The following is a 21615-nucleotide window of genomic DNA, read 5'->3' as shown; positions in this document are numbered from 1 at the left end:
CACATACATAAATGACCCTGAACATCATAATAATTTTTTGTTTGCTAGCATGCAGAAGGAAAGCTGAGATGAATGTATTTGCCACAGGTATCGTTCCATTCAGTGCATGTGCCTTTTCCCCTCATTAGTAACTCTCTTGCATGAGGTTTTAAGAAGCAAGTTTTTAAACAGCCTACAATTCAGACCACAGGGACTTGGTAAGGAGACTGAAGGGGGCTTATAAGTAGGATAGCTAAGTGTCTTTGTGATAGTATTTATCTGTACAAATTAATGCTTTCAGATTAGAGGTGTTTTTTAAAGAAGCCAAATCTAGAACGTTTTGGGGTTTTTAGGTTTTTTAAACACAAGGTACATTGAATAAATTTTTTGATACCCAGATAAATCTGGGAGCTGATCTTTACACTTTCATAGGTAAATCTGGCAGATTAACTTTGTTCTTTGTAGGAATATTATCAACACAAAAAGGATATTTTCATGGCAACATGATGCACAGCCTACTACATTCAGGGAACAATTTCTGCAACCAAAGACATTTACAGGTTTGTATTTTCCATATAACATTTCTTGAAGGAATGATAATAACAATGAAACACTTAAAAACAAGGGCACTGTTAAGACATTCCTTATCAGTTCTGAACAGGATTAATTTTTATGATAATTCCACTTGCCTACACAGTGTTCTTAGATGTGAAAAAACCCCATGGGATTAGGCCAAATATTGTCATGGTAACTGAAAGAGAGGGAAATAACTCCTAAAACAGTTTCCAATAAGCAAGAGCAGCTACCATTCCATCAGCAGCCTTCAATAGAATGTGACATCTGTTTTTCATTTGTTGTTTCTAGGCTTGAAGAAAAGCAGGATAATTGGAAATAGTATGATGTTCTGGGAACATATTAGATGAAAAGGCTCTTAGTGCTTTTTAAGTATTGGTCCATTTATCTTTAAAAACATCTAGCATGTACCTTCTTTGACCATTTATAAATTGGACAAGTTAGTTGGAAAATGTTCTGGACTCAACTATGCTCAAGCAGTGAAAGAGCAAAGCAAGGTTCTTGCTTCAATAAGAACTACCATTTCAACTGAGAAGGGCACCTATTTTTGGAAATTGAGAAGATGCAAATGAATTAATTGTACGAAATTATGTGATTACTTCATATTTGGAATAAACTAACCCAAAGAAGAAACATGTACCAGTACTGGTGTTTTCCACTTCTTTTATTCAAGACACCACAGTGTCTGACACATGAATTTAAGATAATACTCTTAACTGTACTGCTAAGAAACAAGCAGACCAAAACCAGTTGTGGTTTCCCTTGACCTGAAGGCAAGGGAAAAAATGGAAAAATAAGTCATAGTTTTTACCAGCAAAGGTGGTTAAAAGTGAAACAGTGTACCATTGAATTTTACCACACATTAAGTTTTTAATAAACTATTTGGAACATTTCTAAGAAGCTGATCATTGACTGTTAAGGGTGCTCAAGGTTAGAAAACCTTGTTTGTTCACCCAGGCTAGACAATGCACACACAAATAAAAGCTCTTTTGTCCTATGAAGCCATGAGATGTTTATACACCTACTTATCAGGTAAGAGGTTGATTTTAGGCACTCATGGTTTTGCAGTAGAAGATTACAAGTTAGCTTATGGTTAGAAGCTAGGACATTTGGTAGGAGTAAAAAAAAAAAATAGAAACAATGTTTTTATTTTATTTGTCTTGAATGTTATTTAACTATGTCTTCACAACAAAGAAGAGGAAAAAAATAGGAGAGAATAATAAAAACTTAAAGCTTACCTGATATTTCCTAAAATTCTGGGAGGATAATACTGTATGAATGATTTGTTGATATATTCTTTGTGAAATACAGTCTAACTAAATTTCATACACTGGTCACCTCTGCAGCTTCTTGAAACCTCACGTTTCAAGGTCTGATAAGGGTCAGTACAAAGGGTGTTGCTTCACTCACTTGTAATTTTTTGTAAAAAGATCACGACACCCAAAACACTTAAGTCAAGAACCAATAAAGGGTCACAAATGAGCATCTTTCAGTTTGTAAGATTAAATCAAAGCAAAATAACCCGAAACCCAACACATCACCAAGGTAAAAAACTCACAGATCCATTTCCAAACAATTTAAACAAAAAGGTAACTGTAAAATGGCTTATTTCATGTGCAATGTGCTACTTGTGCTCTTTTTCTCTCTTCATACTCACAAAAATGTAGCTACAAATTATTTTTAGTATCAGTTCTTCCACTCCTATTCAATCAGGTAATCTGTGGGGCATCACTAGACTGGCCCAATAACTATAGATAATGTGCTAGATGTAATTTCCAGTTTGAAAGCTCCGCTGTAGGAGCACTTTTCCAAACAGGACCTAAGGTTCAAAATAAATTTATTTCAGGCTGCATTCTGTATTTGAAACTATATACTGACATTGTCTTATGCATAGGTTGGCACCTGATTTTAGTGCTACAGTAGTGCATCCTGATATCTTTGACCTTGCCTACTGCTGAATTGTGTGGTGACATGACTCAACTTTTGAATTCCCTGGCCCAGGATCAGGTTGCTCATGTGTGTAATCCATGCTGTTCCCAGATATTCTCTGGGTAGGGGTGATAGAGAAACTGCTGCTCAGCTTAGGCTCACTATCCTGCCTGCTGAGGAGACTGTTAAAATAACAGCTATGTTTACCAGCTCTCCAGCAGCCAGGAAATTCTTAACATTAGGGCAGTTCAGGTACAGTCATATCTTATTAGTGTGCACAAGAGCAAAACCAAACTGAAATAATGAAAATGACTGAGTGTGGGGGTCTTTGTTTATAGAGACATTTCAAAAATAAAGCTCACTTATTCTTGTGACTATTTGTCACAGCAAGGCCAGCCTTAATTTTTTATTTTTTCAATTTTATTTTTGCTTACCTCTCTGCCAGTTTCAGGCTTTATTTTATCTTCAGTTATTTGCCTGAATAGCAACTTCATACACTGAAAAGACAGCTAATAATCAGTGACCATCACCAATGCGGGGCAAACTCTGAGGAATTTCATTCTTGATGATAGACCATGGTGGTTTTGTCACACTAATACTATATGAATCTGACCTGCTAGGTTAGGGCAGGTAAAAATTAGTGAGCATAAGGCAGCCTGCATATGGGCCAGGTTCTCAAGCCCATTGAAACTGTCTCTCCAGCCCATTGTCCACTGGCTCACTGCCCCCCTGGCATCTCTCATTGTCCATTCCATTGCCTCCAGAGGTCAAAAAAACAACATGGGGAAGTTGTATGGAACTTTTCAAGCCCTGCTGCTTCAGCTCCCAAGAATGCTGGTGTTGGAGAAGGGGAGAACTTGGGTTTGGAGAGGAGAAGCCACAGGTGCAGTAGTAATTTTTATTGCTGTATTGATTAGAGGACCAACTTCAATGTGTAGACATAATAATAAACATAGAGATAGCTGCTGCCAGCTGTGAAAATCTCCTTATGTAGCTGGAGATTATGTTGTAGGGCTGAAAATGAAAGAAGAAACTGATTTATTCTCACTGTTCATTACTGCAATTCAGAGCAATTTTTTTAAGGTCACTATCTTCCATTCTAAGGGAAAATGCAAACATTAATCTTCATATACTGTATCTTGGAAACCAGTGTTCTGGATAATTAGTTTGCTATCCTCTTTGTATGTGCAGTCTTTTCATATTCAGCAAGAAGGATAGCAGTCTAATCATCTGTGCTGTACATATGGGCTTGAGTACACACCACAGTTTAAACAAACAGGAGATGATTGCTGTCTTCAAATTGATTATACCTTCAGTACGCTTTTAGGGTCAGGTTTTTTTTTAAAATTTCAAATAGTGCTTCTATTATTAGGTCTAACCCCACAATAGTACAACAGGAAACTCCTATCTCTTGCTTGGATTGACCAAGCCAAGTCCAGAAGTGGCAAGACTAAGATGGAGATGAGTACTGGCCATTCTCTGAATGTTTGCCTTGGCTTTAGGATAGATTTTGCTGGCCCTGTTAGTCAGAGCACCTCTAGCTTACCTGTCCAATGCACTTCCCTTTGGTGCATTTCAGTGTGCAGCTACATTTTGACTATGGTGTGCATGTCCCATGTACCATCATACTGAAGACCTAAACTTGGTTTACGAGGTCATTTAGATTCATCAAGCAGGAGCCCATCCTTCTCTATGTGGAACTGAAATAAACACCACCAGAGACAGTGAGGTTAGCAAAAAGCACTAACTTCTGACTTCTTTTTGTCACTGTGAAAATATCCATCCTCCTAGACAATACCAACCTGTGTGACCTCTCCCACTGCCAAAGAAACACAGACAAGAAAAGATGTCCCACAATACCAAAAATGACTAAAATCTCAGGTTTTGTTAGTTCTGATGAACCTAGAGGATGTCACCAATATTTTCAATATGATGGATAGTGAAATTTTTCCTCCTTTACATTATTTGGAGTTTCTTTTCTGCCTTAGAGGTCAGACTAGAAGCAATAGGTTTTGCTCTGCTGGAGATGGTGATAAATGAGGTAGAATTCAAGCCACCCGAGGACAGAGACACACCCATATTAATGATGTTACATGCATGTTAATTCCTGATTTCCCAAGTAGCTGCTAAATAATCACATGATGCTTCAACAGCATTAGTGAATAATATTTAAAAGACACTGAAGAGACTGATCAGGTGCAGGTGGTAGATAAGGGCACCAGCAAATGGCACAATTCCTGGACAGTCTTCATATACTCTTCATAAAGAACTTTACCCTGCAAAATTCTTCTTCCCTGATGAATTTCATATCAAAGACAAAAAATAATTAATGCATCAGGAGCAAACCCTCAGATGTCTAATCAAGATTTATGTGACCTTGCAGCCACCACTGAATCTTTCCAATGGTTCTCTTTCCCAGCCTGGCTCCTTGAGTCTGCCTGAGCCAAATGAACTAGGACATTTGCAAGATCAGGTCTTCCTGCAGGTCACATTTCACTTTTTAACCTTGGTCCTGCTGGTAAGCCAGTGTCATGCAGGGATCACAGCTCACTTGCTCCTCGGTAGAGCCCTGCAGTTGTGGTTGCCCTCTGGGCTCTGAAAGATAGGCCACTTTTCAATGCTTCATCCATCCCTGCTCTTGCATGGTTTGTGGTTTATTCTCTAAATGTTTGTGAGAAGATTAATAGTGTTACTGCTAATGGGCTCCTGGTGGTAACTCAATATCCACAAGGGCTCTCAGGGACAGCCCTTTTCTCTCTTTTCTCATACCCACATACTCAATCTAGAGATGCCAGAGAGAGGAGAGGGTAACTAGGGAGGCAATCCCCTTTCCTGAGCTGCTGTGTTCCTCTGCTTGCATACATATACACACATACAGGCACAAGTCATGGACACCCCATATCCTTCCACCAGCCTGCTTGCTTCCTTACCTTTTATGCTCTCCAGCCTTGTACGGAGCAGCCATGACGAAAGCACCCCTAATACTCATGGTGTCCAAGGAGGGGTCCTCATGGGCAGCCAGCATTCATAACAATACAGAATTAACTGCTCCCAATCATTATAAGCAGAATCATTATGTGAATCACTTACCCAAATGCTAAGAAAAAGCTGAACTTAGAGCAACACTTTGTAAGTGTAAATAAAACTTCTGTGGACAGCAGTGACCCCAGGACTTGGGTAGATTAGGACTGCTATAGAATTCCAGGAGACCCTGACAGATGCAGTAAGATATGTAGAGCCTGAAACAATTTAGAATTAGTCTATGTCCTCTCTTAAGTTTTATGCATAGTGAGGAAAAAGCACTCATATTCCACTTTTGGACAACAGAAGTGAAAGTCTGTGCCTGGCCTGCCTTTAAATTTTCCTGCACGGAGCTACTACCCACAAAAAATTAAATCTGGGTCTCTGTTTTTTCTATGTCTGATAGGACCCACTTCTCTTGTGCAAAGCAGACCAGGGAAACAGCAGTAACCAGACTATAAATCTCACATTTACCCCCACTGGCTGCTGACTTATATGGAGGATCAGTGATTGGTACCAGCTGGAGATTCAGCCACTGGTTCGCTTTGTGTAGCACTTCAGAGATTGACTTCTGGATCAACCACAGTGACTTCTGAAGCTGTATCTATTTTGTTAGGCAGTGCTGGCTGAAGAAAAAGAAAATGAAGAAACATTTTTTGGAACATAAAAATGCTTTGTTTAGAGTTTGGACTTCGAAATCACAAGAACATGCAGAATGTTCATGGAAGTGAGAATCTTACAGCCTTTGCATTCATCTCTAATCCAAGATCTGAATGTTGTTAAAATGGAATTTCAAGCCAGACCTTCTTCATCCAAAAATTCTATTTAATTCCTGACTCAGGATGGAGAGACCAAGAGTGCTTTCTCCTCACCAGCTCTCTGAGTGGCAGCTGAAAACACAAGAGAAATGTTATTTTATGCCAGGTGACAAGACTTGTGTCTTGTGCCATTTTATGTTTTGGGTTGGGTTTGGTTTAGCTTTGTTCTTTTCTTCTTGATAAATCAAAAAGGATCACCCAAGCAAGATGATCCAGAAGGAAATTAATTATTAAGATAGCCTTTCACTTAAGTAGGTTCCTATAGAGAGGTATCAGGAGGTGTAACAAGCGTCTAGCAGCAAACATGGAGAAAGGCTGCAGGGAACCAGGAGCAGGTCCAAGGGCAGCATTTCTCTCGCACTCTGCTCCTGCAGTACTTCTCTGTGGCTAGAAGTCAGACAGCCCTCATGTGCCCTGTCCAGATGTAGTTCTCTGTCACAGCACACTTTTTCACCAAACATACCTTTGATATGTTTGGGGAATAGAAGTTTCCTCCTTGCACACATAAAGATTTTTTGCAGTTTTTTTGGTTGAAAGAACTTTGAGTTAATAGCCTATTTGCAGCAGTGTACATAACCATGGGATGTTCAGGGGAATGGACATTAGTGTAGTGTTTTATAACTCAAAGACAGCACATCTACTCAATGACAGTACATTCATCAGTCACTCTTACTCCATCCCTTCACCTGGAATCATGCTTTTCTCTGGTGATGTGCCCTGGGAGCAATACAGTGAGGAAAGTATCCATCCATCAAAGACTAAAGCTATTTTGCCCACTGCTCCTTCACCAAGGGCTTTAATGTCAGGGCTGAAAGTAGGCTGCCCCTGGATCTGCAACCTCCATTCCAGGCCCATCATTTAGAGAGGAGAAAGAGAAGCTTGGTGTGAGTGGGAAAAAGATATTTATCTTGAAAAATAGAAGTTAAAAAGTTCGGGAATCACTGCTCTGTGTTCTGTTAGCTGAATATCAGGATTTATTAACAAGTATGGCAGTGCAGCTTGTATCTAAGAGAGATGCTGGAGATTAAGAGAAGATAATTATTTGGATTTGTTTCAATTTTTTTGCTTTGCAGACTGGAGGCTGGTGAGCCTATAACCTAGAAAACATGAGACACAGAAACTAATCTCTCCAACACTCACCTCAGAAAGCAAAGCAGACCCATGACCCCTATAAAGTCAATAGGAGTTTTTCTACTGACTCTAGTAGAGTCTGGACTTCACTCTGAGTTTTCTATAATGAAGGCCAGATTTTCCCCTCGATTTATAAAGCATGGTATTTTCCCAGCTTCAGTGCACACTGTCTCTTGTTTTCCAATGTTGCATTCAAAAGCTGAAGTACACCTCTGTGAAACAAAGGGCGGGATAAGAGGGTTTAAATGAAATATGCTTATAGCAAGGGACATAATGTTCACTTGGTTTGCTAATTCCACTTTGTGGCCAATATAGATGCAAAACATAATATCTCTTGGAGATGTGATATAGTCCTAAAGAAGGAGGATCACTGACCTTATGTTCAGGATGAACAAACTGACGTGAATGAAGAAATCCCATGAAGCCTATCTCCCATTAACTGTTTGTTTACAAAGTTAGCCTTGCTAAATTTACTTGAGAAAATAGTAGCTTTTAAAAGAAAGCATTTCCATAATTCTCTGCAGTTCTGCTGCTCCTGCAAGTCCATCAGGATATCCAGTTCAATATGATAGGAGCTCCATTTTTAATATCTTACATTTTAATTTGAATAAGCAATTGTCCTTTTCTTCTTTCCATGTTTTCAGGCTTCATGGAAATAGTACAGAAAATGTGATCTCACAGATCTGGAGGACTAAAAATTAAGAATGGCAACAACATGCAAGACCCTAATTTTTTTTAAAATATTTTTAAACTTTTGAACTGAAATTGCTTAAGGACCAAGTATTAAATGTGCCTTTAATTCTGGGACCCCAGGGTTACTTTGTGGTACATTAACACTTTCAATTCTAAAGTGATCATTTTCAGCCTGAGGCTGAACCAAACCATTTATAGGAGCATACTAAAGAGTTTGATCCTTTGCTCACCACAGAAGTGAGTACAGTGATTAAAAAAAAATCCATGCAACAGAGCCCTGGATGTACATAACAGCTAGATTGTATGCTTAACAGCAAAGAAGGCAGGAAAGTACTTGAAAACACATACTGGGACTCAATGGGCCTCAATGAGCATTAGAGGTCACAATGCAAAAAACAATACAACATGAGAAATTCCACTGATGTGATAACAAAGTTAATAACAGCAATGAGTGTGTGAACAAGGAAGAAGTGATTAGAGGACAAGATTAAGGTAATGTTATGTCTCTGTACTGTAGGAGACTACTAGGAGAATCCTTCACAGCTGTAAAATATCACTGAAAAAACCCAAAGGAACTCAAAACTCGTGTTAGGACTGAAACAAGTAGAGCTTCTTCCAGACAGAACCAGAATAATTTTTCCTTATTTTCTCAGAAAATCTTGAAATACTCAGAAGACAAAAAAAAACCAAACAAAAAATGTCTCAAGAAATAATCTGAAGATACAGTGAATAATCTTTGATAAAGTGCTCTTTGATACAGTGGACAAGCCAGCAAGTGGAAAAAGGTCCAATGTATTTAGATGGAAACTGAGGACACATCTTTCCTTACTTGATCCAGGATGAACAATTAGACACAATTCTAAGGGAAGTGATAAGTATTTGCCTCTCCCTGTGTTGACTTTAGGTCTGGCTGCCTGACAGAAGAGCACACATAAATAAAACAAAGTTAATGGAGCAAGATATAGTCATAACAAGATGAAATGTAATGGCCTGTGATGTACACAAGGTCAGACTAGATGATCGAATGGTCCCGTCTGGCCTTAAACTTCATAAATTTTTTCTCACAGCTGCCCTAATGATCTAGCTGCCGGTTTAGACTTGAGTTGGCTATGAGTTTTCCACACCAGTTTCATTGCAATAGCAGCATCCAGGACAATTTCAGGGCCAGGAGCACTGCAGGTGGCTGAGAAATGGTTCATACCCGGTGTTCCATGCATGTCAGGAGTGGCACAAAGTAGTGATGCATGGGATGTGGTTTTCAGAATTTTTGTTTTTGGAGTCTTTGAGGTTTCAGTGTCCTAGCTAGCTTGTCCCCAGAAAGGTGCGTCTTTCAAAGAATCTGATTTTCCAGACTGATTTTTAAGAAGCCTGTGAGCTGGTACCTTTCTGTGGGGCTGTACAGCACCTGAGCAGAGCCGTGCTCCGGATCCATGCTGAACAGTCCACAAGTCCCTCTAGAACCTCTACAGAGCAATACCCTAAAAATGGCTATTTTAGGTAGATGGAAGCCTGAAGGCTTGTTTTTTCATTTGAAAAACAATTTTATTATTTACTTCTTCAGCTGGCTACACCCTTGCTGCAGGGGCTTTGTACAATGGAGAACATGCTTTTCATCTCCATCCCATAAAGCTCTCCCATTTATTAGCATTTTTTGTTCAGAGTGATTTACTTGTTAAGGAATTCAATTTCTGTAGGCATCACAACAAAGACAGATGTCCATCAAGTCTGTTAGAAATCAGCGATATCCTTTCATTCAAATTTAATCACAAGTGAAGTTTAACTTGCATTTGTGAAGGATGAGGCATTCAGATATGGTTTTATGGTTACAAAACACATGAAATGATTTTGATACTGGAGCCGAAAGGACATCATCAGACAGGAAGAAAATTGTCTCCTTGGTAATATTTAAAATACTTTCAAAACTAAATGCCTTGAATTGATGCATTACTAGCTCTTGAAGGGCATAGTAAATTCTCTAATGTATTGGAAATTATATCTAAATGTAATCAGCAAAAAGCACTGGTACAGTTTTTTTCCAGATGAGACCTTGAAATTCTGCCATATTGTTCAGATATCATTGTTACACTATCATCCTGTTAATTAATTATTTAACACAATTATCCCTTCTTGCCCTCCATGAGAGTGAGCAGGTTACTTAGTTATATACAAACTCATAGGCTGATACAATTTGCTGAGTAGAAAAATCACTGCTAGTTTTTTGTATGTATTTGTGTAGAAACACATATATACAGACATGTTTGGTCTTATTGCATAGCTATAAATTATATTTGATTTACAGAAATTTACTGATACTTTAATGTATCATTTTACTAAGTACATGCTGATTATAACAAAAAGCATAGGAATTTAAATAGTACTTATGCATTTGCTTACTTGTGTATATGTGATTTTCCATGCTGGTGTAAAATGCATGGGGTATTTTTACAATTGTAAAAATTTACTGCAATTAAAATTTAAAATAGTTAAAATTAATAAATAGTGAAATAATGGTTACTTTTAAAAGTAAATGACTGAAAAATATTTAGTTATAAAATTATGTGAAATACCACAGTTCCAAAATACTTTTAGGTATAAAATGTAACTGCAAAAACATCCTTAAACAGCTTTTTGATTACTAATGTCTCATTTAATTTGAGGCTTGACTTCAGGCAGTCAGCTCATTGCAAATACTCCTGTGGGCTTGGCGGGGACAAATTAACACATTTTACATACAAAAATGAAAGGTCCTGGGTTTTGGCACATACTTTGAGCCATGCCAGAGTGGGACAACAGATTTAATCTAGTTTTGCTTTGATTTCTTTTCTCTACAGTATGAAAGCATCTATGAAGGAAAGTAAAACTATCTTTTTTTAATGGTCCGTAAGTTTTTTGAGGCACTTCAAATGTGCAGTAGCAATTGAATTGTACTCTAAAATGTCAGTGAGACTTTAATTAGAAGAAAGAGAATCTTAAACGTATCCTTTGCCATTAAAAAAGTGTAATTAAAAAAAAATCTTATCAGAGAGATGCACCAAATTTCAGAAGCTATCATTGATTTAACTAATGCTCAAATCCTTTTAAAAATTATAGTCATGTGCTTTCATAACCTTTACAAAGTCTTGGTCCACAACTAGTCCTTCTTCATTCAGTCAAGTTGAAGTACTTTGGGAAAATGTAAGAAAGGAAGAAAATTTGTTGTGAATTAAAGTTCTGGAAAAATTAGATATCTGCATAAAATTTGTTATTAAGCAATTTTCCTTGTGAATTTTACAAAAGCAACTGAAAATTCAATCTGCTCTGTTTTATGGATTTAATTACTCTTTTAAATAGTTTGTTTTCAGTGGTTTCATTAGTTTTCAAATACTGAGAAGAAATTATCATATGCTCAGAATAATTTTGCTGTTTTTCTTAAATCAGTATTTTCCGTTAGCAGTATTTCTTTCTTCCCTGTACAGAGACATTTCTGACTGACATAAAGCAGATGAACTCAGCAGTCTGTTCCTACACCCTTAGGAAGGAATGAAAATAAAAGGCCAAAACAGAGAAAAAAATACTTCAAATTGTCTTAAAACAAAATTAAACTCTTGGCAAGAATTTGTGTAATATATCTAGCAGTTTTAAGATTATCAACCAAACCTCACTGGTTCTGTTAATCTAGTACGAACCTCTGTATTTCTGGTGAGATTTTCAGGTTCAGCGAACAATGCATGGAGATTGTAATGAAGGCCACCTGTCCTCTTGAAGGTGATTTCACCCATCATTACAGCTTTGTCACTAATTAGAGGGAGCTAATAAATAAAGATAAAAATACAATTACTACTTTGAAAAGTACAAGATTTTCTTGGTGTACCAAATTTTTCGGTAGGGAATTTTCACTTGCTGCAGACACAATGAATATTTTCTCTTCATTTCAGTTTTAATTTAATTTTGTTCTACTATTTTCTTCTTCTAGTATTTCCAATAATGTTCTAAACTATTATTCTCATAACAACTGAGAAAAATTATTTAGCACCATGAAATTTTAAATTACACTAGGTTTTTATTTAAAGGACGCCTTTTGCTTCCATTGTCCCCATTTACTTGGGCAAAGCAGTGTTTGGAAACTATTGGTTTTGGAACCTCTCGGTTTGAAATGCAGGTGTCTGCTAAGGAAGGCAGGAGCCTCCCTTGGAATGGAAAATATAAACTCCCTTCCACCAAATTATTATAATTCTGACATTAAGGGGCTCTCAGGCAAAGAGATGAGGAAGGAATAACAGTTCTTTGCCAGTGTGTGCGATAAAGCAAACGACCAAGCACGGCTGCGGCCCTGACACCGCGCAGAGCCGGGCCCGGCCCCGCCCTTCCCGGCCCGGGCGCTTTCCCTCGGCTGCAGTGCCGGGCGCGGCCGGCAGGGGGCGCTGCTGGCTCCCGGCGGGCGGGGCAGGGGCGTTGATTCCCCCGCGCCTGCAGGGGGCGCTGTGCGCGGGCTCGGAGCGCCGTGATGGCGGCCGGGCACGGACGGGAAGGGAGGGGAGAGAGGCTTCGCTCCACAAACCCTGGGGAGCCGATCCCGGTGCCCCAGCAGGACTCTGAGGAGCACCAAGCTGGGACGGCAGGAGTCTCGGCAGGCAGCGGGTGCGGGGCTGCAGTGAAAACTCGGAGCAGTGCCGAAGAAGCAGCGGGGGCGGCCCGGCTCCCAGCAGGGCAGGGAGAGGCGAGCTCAGGACCCCGGGCACCCGAGCAGACGGGGATGGGTCCCTCTTTTAGAGAGGTGGGTCATAATGAGGTCTCAGTTCAGTGGCAAAGGCTCACCCACGGCAGAAGAAGCAGCTCCAGTGGCAGCAGCAAATTCCCTTCCCCAAGCAGCAACTCCAGCCATCCTCTTCCAAAGCCGAGAGAGAGAGAGAGAGAGAGAGAGAGAAAGAGTAGCCCTGCCCCATCCTTTATCTGCCCAATTCCTGCAGTATTTCTGCCCTTTGGAGAGAAACTCCCAGATAAGAGAAGTGCAACCAGATGCCCTCCTCCCCTGACCTTGGTGTCTTCGTTTGGAAAGATAGGCAAGAGCTCCCCATGAAATAGAAAATGTAACCCCCCCCACCCCCCCCCTCCAAATTGCTATAAATTTTTTAATTAAGGAGCTCTCAGACAACAAATATGGGCGCAGGAAATAACAGTTCTTTAATAGGTAAGAAAATAAAAAGGTAAAATAAACAATGCACTAAACTAAAACAACACTGACAGAGTCAGAACACAACCTGACACCCTGTTGATCAGGGTGCTGCTAGCAGACCAGTTGGAAATGTTGCTGCAGTCCTCCTGGAGTATCAGGTGTGATTCTGTTGGAGCAGGGATCCTGTAGAAGGGTGTAGTCTTTCTCTGAAGATCCAGTGGGGGAGCAACTGTTCCTCTTCCTGGGAAATCCAGTGGAGAAACTGTGCTAATGCTCCAGATTCTATCTGGGTAGGAATGCTTGGCTCCTCCCTCTGGGTGGAGCACCCCACAATGGGATGCTGTAGCTCTTATCAGTCATGCAGTGACATTCCATAGCCTGTTAGCAGCAGATGTCTTCCCAGAGGGAGGAGTGGTTGTGGGAGAGATCAGGAAAGGTGCCCACTTAACAGGAGACAACTGCCATACAGATGGCAAATAGAATACAATTTACTTGGCGATCAGGACACTGGGCGACTTCTTTTGTTTTCTTAAGTACCCAATTGTTAGTATTTCCTAGCAACTTCTTGGAAAAAATTGTGTAAGTAAAAAGGAACAAATGGAAAGAAACCTAATCCCCAACATAGTCCTGCACAACTTCTGGAGTGTAGCAGAAAAAGTTGTAAGCAACTTTGTGATTACTTTGACAAAAGATGCTCCAAAAGATGTTGTACAATTTGAGGGTTGATGTGCCAGCTGGCTCTAGATGTTTGCATTGTATTACTTTTTAAGAATGGGTGTGCAATCATGCATGACATCCCTGTCTCCCTGCTTCTACTGGTGTTACTCTGCCTCTATAACTATCTGCTCTTATTTTCTGGTGATACTTATGAGAGATGGAGCTACATAATCAGCAGACCACATGATACTACAAAAAACACAGGAATAAATATATAAGGGTTTAATGGAAGCATTAGCTTAAACTAGTGTGTCAAATGCAAATGTAATGGTGAGTTGCCCTGCTTATAGTTTGAGAGGTATATATTTATTTTTTTTTTTTGTTTAGGTACTGTGGATACAGGAATTTAGAAAATTTTTAAATTCAAATTATTAATAATTTTGCTCTAGTACCTTTGCCCTACAGTATACAGGGTTATTAATCAGTATGGATAACAAAAGAATCTATTTATGATTCAGTTTATAATGACAATGCACTCCTAAACTGTAAGTACTGTGTCACTGTACTGAAAGCACAATGTTTATGTCAAACCTTCCTGGGATGGGGCTCTTTACTCGTCAGTGATTATTATGGCAAATATCCCAGTAATCCTGTAGCATTTCTATATGGTGTTGTCGTAACAGAAAGAGGAGGCAATTACTCACATGTCTGAGGTGAATTATAGCTTCCCAAGATCAATTGGGGATAAATTAGCTGTCTGCTAAATACAATTAATGTGGCACACAATGTTTATTGAGTGCATAAGATAAGGAAGCTCCTAGTACAAATATCTCTATATTCAGAATATTATCACTGTATAAATAGCTTAACAGGATGAATGGTGGTTTTCTAAAATAGGCAACTGGCTGCCTTATGCCTGTGTTAGATTGACTCTGTTAGTCTTATCTACAGATACTCTTGATCCCTTATTGGATTGAGCACAGGTGACCTGTACAACTGAAACAACCTGCAGCTTCCCAGTCACTTAAGACAATCAAATGTTTCTTCACAGAAACCTGATTTTTTGACATTACAGATAGCTTTACCTCAGATTGCTAAGGTTTTTCACCCCTTCTGCCTGAGATGGAATGTCACATTTCCAATATTCTGCATCTGTATCCTCCAGTTCATCTAACTCATCATGTACTCTACATGTGCTGTTTTAATTTTGTTTATTTGTCTTCCCAAACTCAGAGCTTAAGACAAGTGAATAAGAAAAAGACAAGTGGAGGAGACCACAAAAGCATCAAAAATAAGAAATGTTGTTGTTCAACAGTGTTTCTGACGACAAAAAACTCAGGCTATGTGAACATGAAGACTCCCATCTTACTTTGAACGAAAGTACTTGTTTTGCAGAAAGATTAGTGGGATTTATTATTCATTTGTCGGATTCCAATCCCTTAAATGATGTCTGATGAACAGGTGATTTTAAAATGTTTTCCTGTGGCATAAGATGCACTTGTTGTCACTCTTTTCTGTTATTTATTTGTTACGTTATCCCCAGAAATTGGTCTGGGATCCACTACAGACTAAAATCTTTACTCATTTTTCTGTAGTATTTGTTTCTCTCTGGTGCATTGAGGTAACATCACACCCACCAGTTAAGTAGCCATTCTCAGTGTAAGCCTCTGTTTCCAACTCTCATCCAAAAAAGGTCTTCAGAGACACCAGTGAAGTGGCTGACTGTTCTCTTACTTGGTGGGGTTTTTTTTTATCCTTGTTTTTATTGTTAAAGATAATTATGAATATGTTGTTTATGCAATGTGGTTTGTGCTGCATGATGGTAACAAACAGCAGCAAGCTTTGTTGGGTATTTTTTTAGGATTTTTTAGGATTCTCTTTCTTTCTTATTTCTCTAAATCAATTATGTAATAATTTGCATGACAATTTAATTTTGGAGCTAATGGCTTATACATTTCTTTCTATCCCAGGCTTAAGCTTTTGGGAAAGACAGATTTTGTTTATTTTTGTTTAAAGAAGAACATACATACTGTGAACATACATGAATAAGCATGTAGGAGCTTAAAAGAAGTTGACGTTGTAGTTAAAATTCCAAAAGTGAAGACAGTGTTGAGCTGTCCTGCCCACCCCTGCAGAGGGAGCATTTTGTCATTTGACTTGCTATGGAGACAGGATTTATAAATGCATATACAGGACATTAGCAACCCGTTCCTCACATATAATCTACACTTTTGAAAGCTTTGGGACATGATAATCTTTCTGTATAAGAAGCCTGCCAAACTGTAACAGTACCTCCTGAAGCAAAGACCTTCACCACAGGAGATTTTGGGGACCACTGCAAAGCAACAAAGGGACCTTAACAGAGGTTGTACAATCTGCAGCATTTTTTTTTATCTGACTTTTAATAGGGGAACTATACAATTAGTTCCATTTATATCTTCAGTGTAGTTCCATATTTCTTAAGTTGCCTCAAAAAACTTGAGGACTTTAACCTGTCATTGCTATCACAAACACCTGATATTTATTTAAGTCACTTTGGGAATAGGAGTTGCGCATCTGGTTAATTTCATAGAAAATCACTTGATGATAACTGAAAAATGTATGAGCACAAATATTTCTTTTCCATCACTTTGTATACTTTGTGCATTACATATTGTTACAGTTATTTTCACTAGATATTACAGTAAATCCTAAGCAAATTTTATATGAGACAGAAAGTAACAAATAGAAAAACAGTTATACCAAAACCATTAACAATTTCAAAAAATACTCAATAGTGAAAAAGTAAGAACATGGACTATTTAAATCTCTTTAATCTCCATTTTAATGAGACTTTTATTTAAGATTGCGTTTACTTGAAATATGTGAAATTTCATTGTCAGGTCATTTTTTGTTCATCAACAAAACTACACATTAAAAAAAAAAAAACAACCCAACCAACTATTTTCACTTCAGAAGCAATATTGTTTAGATACTAATCTTAAAAAGTGTTGTTCGCATTGCAATTAATACTTCATAGTACATGATAAATTCTTATTGTTAGCAATGGTACTGCTGAAAAATCAAGTCTGCAGTCAAATAACTAGGTGAGTGGTTTTACCCTGATAGATCGAAGGTATCCCAACTCCAGGATCCACTTGTAACAGGTGTCTGGAGAAGGACAAGGACAGGAGGAACACATAATAATAAACTGAGTCTTTTCCCACCCTCATGTGGGATGTAAACCAATTGTTGGGGTACCTCCCCAGTGTAATGGTGTCTTACTTTTAAAAATTATTCCGTAGATTTCAGTAGATGTCCAGCAATTCTTCAATCCATTTTCATTCCTACTGCCCACAAGAAGCTTTGGTAATGTTACACAGCTAAATTGAAGAGGGTTGTCTTGTTTTGTTGCTTCCAGAGCATGCATTTTCTGTTGCTCTCAGCAACTACATCTTGAAAAATGTAATCACGTAATATTCACCTTCATCACACCACTTGGGATTTGCCAATTCTTCATCTTATCTTCCTGAGGTCTGAAAACTTAGGACTGTATTTAGGGTGCCACTGAGGCTTTTCTTTCATGATAGCTGCTGCAATAACCATGATTTTTCTGGCCTTTCTTTGAAATGTGTCCTGTTCTACAGTACTACTTGAGATAAATGCAACATTTAAGGAGAAAGGGTTTGCTCAGGGACTCAATGATATTTTGTTTCTTCTCTATTCCTGCCTCTGTTGATGCTGGAAAAGCTGATGAGCATGAGAAGCAACTGAGCAGTAAAGTAGTCATTATCTCAGATGTAGGTAAAAACATACATTTGTGTCTAGAGTGTCTCAGTGTTTCTTTTTGGTGGAAAACTTATATCTGTTGGGAGATTTTTGCAAGCCTAGGGTGTGTGAATACACTCTATGCAACAGTAGTCAGATTAAGAGCCATCTGAAAGCCACAGCAGGATTTCCACTGACTTAAAGGAAAGCTTAAGGAACTGTCTGACAGTGAAGAAACACCAGTGGATAGTGCACTTCCCTTGAAGACTAAGCACACACTATCAATTTTCATGTTATGAAATTTAATAAAGGCAGCATGAATTCTTTTATCTCCACTTCTCTGCATGCAGGTGAAACAAGTCACTTCTGTTTTGTTGAACCTTGCATTGTTTGTTTCCAGAGAATGACTGTATTTTGCTATATTTCATATAGCTGTAATTTCTTTTCTTTATTGTACAACTGCATTGAAGTGACCTAGTTCTTCACTGAAATAATGCGTTTTCAACAACAGCAAGTAAAAGGCAGTATTAAACTGTATCACTGATAACTTTTTTTTTTAACATTCTGTGTTATTTAAGGCATTTTTAGAATTTTTAAAATTGAAATAGAACTCCAGTAGTAACTGTATGAACAGTTGTAATAAAGGGATGAATAAGCATGTGAGAAGGCAATCTTTTCCTGAGCATACTGCTGTGTCAAGCATCAGTGAAGAGGCAAGGAGCAGAAGTCCTTATGGTAATGGCTCACTGAGCTCATTCAGTGGCATCACAAACAACAGTAAATTCTAATCACTGTGCAGATAACAAATAGAATTGGATTTGGAAGAACTGCTGCATAAATTGTCCTGTCTTCAGGATGTCATTTATATGGGTATGCTAGCGCATCACAACAATTATTTAACTAAGAAAGGAGGAAATTGATGGAAAATTTGTTCAACCACCCCCATGCTCATTCAACCAAATCATTCAGACTGGCATTGGAGCACCTGAGCATAATTAATCTCTTGCAAGTCTCACCAATTGCATAAAATAAATTTTTACCACTTATTTCTGGAGAGAGGTGAAAGATATTCATTATAGATATTCATTGCAGATCTTCCTTCCCCTACTCATCGTGAAATAGAGCAGTGAACCACTGAACCAGAAAATCCGTTCTTCATAATCTCTACAAGTGTCATAGCATGATACACTGTATTCTTTAAAACAAACAAAAAAAATAGTTCAACTAAGCAAAACAATAGAGCAGTTTAGTCTGCACACTTTTCTAGTGAAAGTCCCAGTGTCAGAGACAACTGAATGAGATGCAAGAGCTTCCCAATGCAGAGCAACAGGCTGGAAAAATCTGCACTGTGTCCTGTACTCCAGTCTGAGGCAGAACAGTTATTTGTTTGATCTAGGAGATATACAAAACGTACATTTGCTGTGAGCTGTTCCTGGTAGCCTGGCCAGCTGTGACCCACCCAACCCAAACTAGGAAGACCCACGCCTTGGTGTGAAACACCATGTCTTGTCTTCAGGCTCACAACAGAGTAAATATCACTGGTTTTCTAGTTGTCTTTTAATGCCTCCCATCTCAGGGAAGGGAGGGGCTGAACTCCCTCTGCCTGGCTTATGGCCGTGTATCCTGACTTTCTGAGGTCTGGCAGCAACTCGGTATACCAATAATGATCTCCTACAAAATAAAACACAGCCTTCTTAGAACATACAAAAAGTCTGCACTTCTCTGAGAGTACAGGTCTTACCCAGCACCCAGCAGGGGTGTATCAGCCTCTTCATGAATGGCTACCTCATCAGTGGCTCTATTTTAACAACTGGAGCTCTGCCTTTTTAATCACCTGTCAGTTGTGTTCTTTCCCAAGCCCAGAACATTTCTTATTTGAATAATTACTTTCCAATAGTTGAATGAATAAGGGTTAGTTGCAACCCTCTGCACAAATTATCACTCAGTGAATGTAGAATAATGCATTGTAAGTAGTACTCTATTGTATTTATTGTACAGATACTGATATGTGTTGATTTTGGGCTATTTAAGAGGCACTTCCATGGTAAATCATCTCTCTTGACAAAGTCTTTATGTCAGAGAAGAAGTGGAAGATGTAGAAACTTAACTTTGAATAACCAGTAAGAGGAAGGTGGCCAGCATTAACCTCATCTAAGCACCACTAAAAAAACAAGCTGATGTGTATTTCTTCCACTGAATGTCTTCCTCACCAGGGAATTGCCAGGTGTAGGGTGAGAATGGAGGCCAGGTGGCAGCTGGTAGTGTCTTTTTAAGGTAAAACATAATAAATCTGTGCTGCGTTATTTTCCAAGATGCCGGTTGCCCACATAGATTTAATCACTGGTATGTTTTGAAAAGAAAATAACAGAATGGAAGGGTTACCTTAATGTGACAGTGTTACTGAATGCTGTCAGTAACAGAGCAGGTAGCCACACAGCCAGAAGGATCAATATAATAACAGGTGCACTTTTCTGCCTTTCACTAGTACTGTTGTTTTCAGTTTATATGCAACAGCTTTGCTAGCATTTCAAGGTACTGATACAGACTGTCAATTTCAGGGATTTTCAGGCTGGCTCTGGCTCAGTTTCTTAGTCTGACATGAGATTATTTAATCCTCTCCCAAATCTTGTAGCATTCAACCTGTTCCACTGAGATTCCTAGATTTTGACCTCTGGAAGGCAAAACAGCAGCAGGGTTTGATGCCTGGGCAGGGTCTCAGAAGACATCCCACATCACAGCCCATACTCTCCTGGTTTGGATTCTACAGTCCTCAACAACACCAGTTCTGCAGTTGTATGCTGCTAGTTGTGCGGAGGCTAGGCTGGTTTGTTGGTGCCACAGACTTGAAATTAAGAATATTCATGTTCATTGGCTGTATTTCTGTCTTTCTAAGGAAAATGTTAACTTTGTCCAAAAAGAGCTGGCAGCCAAATTTGCTTTATGTGCCATTCTGACTTTGGAAAGACATTTTTGGACCCTGCCCTGAGTCACAGCCACGTAGGTGCTTAACAGTAAATCTAGTCTAAAAATAACCACTAAGAAATTTGTATGATAGTGCAATAGCATTTTGCATAGCTTGGGAAAGCTGCATATCCTGCAATATCTATTTCATATTGCAAACATTACTGATGCCTTCATAATTTCTAGTATGGAAATCTGTGAGATTGTACAACACAAGATAAGCCAAAAGCACACTGTAACAGCTTGTGGATCATGTAGCTCTTGCCAGAGTGATTAGACTCCCACTGGCAAAAAACCCAACAACAATTACTGCCAATAGGTGTTATTTTAACTGACTGAAGTGCATATTTATTCTGTGGCCTCTGCAGAATCAATGGCACCATGTTTAGTCTCCATCTGCTTTCTCTTATTCCAAGACTCTTCAGATTCTGGGTTGCTAAACTCCCATGGTGCTAGTGACAATTGTCCACATAATTTCCCAAATCACAAAGCAGTAAAAAAGAAAATCCAAAGCAGAAAGAGACAACCTGAGTTTATAATGGGTCTTTTGCAGACTTACATGCTTTGAGGACCTGGAAGACAAATTCTGTGCCAAACTCCCTCCACTTTGGGTTGAAGTGGCAGAGGGGAGCAGGGGATGTGAGATCCATTTGTTTGTCTCCTAAGGGCTTATTGTTCCTGGCTGTGATTTTTCTTGAAATGTTAATTGTAGGAGCTGGGCATGTCAGTGGTGCTCTGAAAAGACTAACTCAACAGCTTTAAAAAAATCACTCAATGAATAGAGAGACAGTTTTAGAAACAGTGATCAGCTGCAGCAAAAGCTGTGGCTTGCATGAGGAGTGCAGGACTGCTCCTCTGCCCATCTGGCACCACTCTGTCCAGAGCCCTGTCAGTGTATTTCTCCTTCTGCTGATGTCTGTCTCTCAAAACCAACCTCAGCAAGAGCTGTGAGGA

General features: G+C 39.0%; 1 long non-coding RNA gene across 1 annotated transcript; it reads right to left on the bottom strand.

The window, feature by feature from the left end:
* Nucleotides 1–1711: 1711 nt before the first annotated feature.
* On the bottom strand, nucleotides 1712–13026 carry LOC135291048 (uncharacterized). Its single transcript, XR_010353914.1, has 4 exons — nucleotides 12939–13026; nucleotides 11810–11932; nucleotides 4028–4181; nucleotides 1712–3495 (listed from the first exon to the last, which is right to left on the bottom strand). It is a non-coding gene; the product is annotated as an uncharacterized LOC135291048 (long non-coding RNA).
* Between the last annotated feature and the right edge of the window lie 8589 nt (nucleotides 13027–21615).

This window comes from Passer domesticus, chromosome Z, assembly GCF_036417665.1.
Source record: "Passer domesticus isolate bPasDom1 chromosome Z, bPasDom1.hap1, whole genome shotgun sequence".
NCBI classification, from domain to species: Eukaryota; Metazoa; Chordata; class Aves; order Passeriformes; family Passeridae; genus Passer; species Passer domesticus.
Note: the sequence above shows the minus strand (reverse complement) of the source record. Positions and strands in the feature narration are given on the sequence as shown.